Here is a 4840-nt window from a genome sequence, read left to right on the forward strand (position 1 = left end):
ATAGAAGATTACCAGTTCAAAAATATTTTATTTTGAACAGATCAATCTTTCATAAAAATATTTTAAAACAAACTTTGAGGCCAAAAACTTATAGCAATGAATATGAGATTCTTTTAAAAATTTGACAAAGGCCTTATCTTTTATTGATCTTGTTTGTTTGACCTTTAATCAATCTGAGCTCATCAACTGAATACTTTGACATCATCAAAACCTGTATATATACTTTCACATTCTCCCCCTTTTTGATGATGACAATCATATGTAAGGGAGGAGTAAAAAAAGAGTATCCATTAATTTGTGTCGTTTACTCCCCCTTAATTTTTCAGTGATTGCTTATTTGAAAAAGTTAAAGATTGGATATATAAAAAATATGTTCAGAATATATTTCTAAATAATTCCAACAAAAAATTCCCTTACCTCTTATCCATCTCTTCCCCTTTAGCATCATCAAAAACAGAGTATAAGCAGAACAATACCATACTAAATAATACCGTGCATAACAAATACTATGGTAGTACCATACCATTCAGAGAATCGTTCAAACAGAATAATAGTAATTTGAAGGCAACGTAACATAAATTGAAAAGTACCAAGGTCTAAACAAATAACCAAAGCCAAGAAGTCTGAAATGCTAAGGAACATGGTAACCTAATTAAAGAGAAACAAGTCATAGAGTTCTAAAGTTTATGATAATTAATGGAAATCTAAGGACCAGCTGGAGGATCAAAGCAACGACGAATAAAGCTCATGTCATCCTCATGTCGCATGATGCGTCAATCCATTGAATCAAACCTTTCTCCGACAAAGGCATGAAGATCCCAAAGCTCACTAAGGACATCATTCAGTAACGAAGAGGATGGATCTCTTGGTGGTGGAGATGGAATGCATTCGTTCGGAGCATTAGTTGGGAGATCCTGTTTACGAACCCATTGACCGTCTAGATCTTTCCTATACCCAAAGGATTCAACTGCAGTGGCTCCAATGGCAAATGAACATTTAACCTTGACAAAAGGTTCATTAGCAAGAGGAATGCTGAAGTGCTGCAGAATCAGAGTAACTAGGTGGGGATAAGGGAGAGGTGCATTTACCCGTAATGCCTTATGCATATGGTAGCGAACAAGATGAGCCCAGTCAATTTGGTGGCCAATTTGTAGGGCCTATAACATAATTAAATCTTTCTCAAAGTCTTGAGCAAGGTTTGCGGAATGAGGAAGCAACACTCGACATAGTATTTAATGCATGATACGACATTCAAAGGTAAAGAAACCAGCAAGTAAACGACTAGTCATATAAGCATTTTCAACACAGACCATTTTTTGGGTATCATGACTGGAATAAATGGGTTTCCAATCATCAATTAAGGCTCCTTCAAAAGGGACACCCTGACTACTCAATTTTGTGAGAGAATAAAACAAAGATCGGTCAACAACAATGGGTATTTTGTGGACTTTAGAAAATATGACTCCATCACGAATTTCCAAGTTATTATAAAAGACACAAACTAATTTTGAATAATAATGAAATTTCAAAGTCATAAAATCCACTAATTTAGAGTTTTGAAAAACTTGATAGCAGTCAAAGGTTTCTCCGTCAAAGATATCAAAATCAAGGAATATAGGATCAAGAAGGACACGATTGGAAAAGAAAGAGTAATACCTCTAACGTTGTTCATTGGAAGAAAATAGAGTAAGAGAGTGTGGTGAGGAAAGGGATGGATTAGGTGGTGCTGGAGAGTCATCAGAATCATTGTGGCGACGTTGACCTGCAGTGGTAGTGGAGGAAGATGAGCCCTTTCTCTTCTTTGATGATTCTTCCATTTGAGGAATTTTCTAGAAATTTTGATCAGTGGGGTTTGTAAAGGATTGAAAAATAGGAATTTTGCACTTTGTTTGATGGGATTTGGTGAAGAAATGAAGAAGTTATGAGGATTAGAAGACTAGAGAAGGTTTTGAGCCGTTGGAGAGACAGAGAGAAGATGACGTTTTGTGCTTAGAGAGAGAGAGAAAAAAAAATCTGTATTTATAGTCAGGGATGACTGGTAATCAATTATAGCTCTTTGAAATCGATTACAATCATGCTCAGTAACTGCTTAACTGCTTTTGGTAATCGATTACACCACCTTTGTTCTGTGGTAATCGATTACAGGTGTTGATAATCGATTACATATCCTAAAACTTTTAAATATGCAAGAGAACAAAGATCATAGGCAATTAAATTGATTAAGAGTCTAAGTCAGATTGGTCAATAAGTCCTAATTCTTTTCTAATAGTAAAGAAGCTTTCTTTAGGCAAAGGTTTTATAAAGATATCAACCAATTGATTCTTTGTGTCAACAAACTCTAATACACAATCCCCCTTTTGAACATGATCTCTAAGGAAGTGATGCCTTATTTCAATATGTTTTGTTCTAGAGTGCAGAATGGGATTTTTGGATAGGTTGATTACACTCGTATTTTCACAACGGATAGCAATATGATCAAGCATTAAGCCATAATTAGAGAGTTGTTGTCTCACCCAAAGGATTTGTGCACAACAACTTTTAGTAGAAATATATTTCACTTTTGCAGTGAATAAGACAACACTATTTTGCTTTTTGTTATGCCATGATACTAGTGCAGAACCAATAGAGTGGCAAGTCCCACTAGTGTTTTTTCTATCAGTTTTGCATCCAACAAAATCAAAATCAGAGTATTCTACTAAGTTGTAAGAAGAATTCTTAGGATACCACAAGCCTAGATTTATAGTGCCTAATAAATATCTCATTATTCTTTTGACGGCACTAAGGTGAGATTCTTTGGTATTGGCTTGATATCTAGCACACATGAAAACACTGAACATAATATCTGATCTACTTGCTAATAAATAGAGAAGAGATCCGATCATACCTCTATATTTCTTGATATCTACTGATTGACCGGCTTCATCTTTATCCAAGTAGCAAGTAGTGCTCATTGGGGTGGCCATTGGTTTAGCATTTTCCATCCCAAACCTGCTATGCAATTCTTTGTAATATTTTGTTTGACTAATAAATATTCCATATTTGGTTTGTTTTATTTGTAGTCCAAGAAAGAAATTCAACTCACCCATCATAGACATTTCAAATTCACTTTGCATATCTTTAGAGAATTCTATGCACAATGAATCATTAGTAGCACCAAAGAATATATCATCTAAATAAATTTGAACTAAGAGAATATCATGCATTTATCTTTTAATGAAAAGTATGATATCAACCTTTTCTCTAGTGAGCCCTTTTCTAAAATAAATTTGATCAATCGTTCATACCAAGCCCTAGGGGCTTGTTTTAAACCATATAGAGCCTTTTTCAATTTAAAAATATGATTGGGCAAATCTGAATTTTCAAATCCAGTAGGTTGATCAACATACACTTCTTCTCTAATAAATCCATTTAAAAATGCACTTTTAACATCCATTTGATAAAGTTTGATACCCATTATTGATGCAAAGGCAAGTAACATTCTAATGGCTTCCAATCTAGCTACTGAAGCATAAGTTTCTTCATAATCTATTCTTTCTTCTTGGTTACATCCTTTAGCCACTAATCTAGCCTTATTTCTAATGATTATTCCATGTTCATCCAATTTCTTTCAAATTGATTTATTCTTCTTCCATAGAAAAAATCCAATGTTAATCAATTATGGCTTCATTTATGTTTTCAGGTCAATTAAAGAGACAAAAGTCATGTTATTGCATGCATCTTTAAGAGAGTGTCGAGTTCTTACCCCTTTTGAGATGTCACCTATGATATTATCAAGAGGATGATACCTTGAAGTTCTCCACTCCCTTGGAAGATCCACGTTTATTTGATTTTATTTGGATTGAGAATCTTTGCTATTTCCTTCTTCTTTGTTTTTGTGGACTTCTTCATGTAATTGATTATTTTGTTTTTCATTCCAAACACAACCTTTATGCATAGTATAATACTAAATGTAAACCTCTTTTCTAGTGGGATAAGGGTGGTAATATGAGTTGAATTTGTTAGGTCAACCCACTTAATATATCGAAAAATAACAAAATGTATTAGGTTATTAAATTCATCAACCTGCCCTACGTAAATTGTTAACTCAGAGGGTTGGAGGCTTGACAACTAACCTTTGTAACCTGTTATGCCTAACCCACTCTATTTTTTGGAAGTTTACTTTATCAACCAACAAACTCATCATTTCATAGCATGTCATTTTATTTATTTGTTGGTCAACCCGCCCAGTTATCAAAGGGCTGTATTTCTCTACACACTTTTGTTGGCAGGTCAACTTGTCGACATGATTGACCCACGTTGTCATTCCTATCATGAAAGATTTACCTCTTTGTTAGACTCAACCCTTGTTAGTAATTTTTATCTTTTTAAATTATTAGGAAATATTAATAGAGAAATATTCTATAAAGATATATTGATGAGTAATTAAAGTTATGAAATAATGCTATAAAACATATTCTTATTGATTCTCGTATATATTAGATATAAAAAAGTATTGATTATTTGTCAAATTTTTACTTTTTTAATTACATTAATTTTGTTTTTTTTTTTTTTCAAGTATTCTACTTTGAAGGAGCAATCCTTTTATAAGCTTAGTGAAACACTAAATATACACCTCTCTTCTAATGGAAATTCAAACATCAATTTGCCACATAATGTAATAGGGTGGTAAAACAGGTTGAATTCATCAAACCAACCCACATAATCCACCAAAAAATGGCAGAGTATATTACGTGATTAAATTCATCATCCCACCTTGTATAAGTTGTCAACTTAAGGAGTTGGAGGCTAAAGAACTAACTTGCTCAGTGTTATCAAGACTATACCGATCATGATTCGGTCA

Source organism: Glycine max, chromosome 19 (genome assembly GCF_000004515.6).
Source record: "Glycine max cultivar Williams 82 chromosome 19, Glycine_max_v4.0, whole genome shotgun sequence".
In the NCBI taxonomy this organism is placed as follows: domain Eukaryota; kingdom Viridiplantae; phylum Streptophyta; class Magnoliopsida; order Fabales; family Fabaceae; genus Glycine; species Glycine max.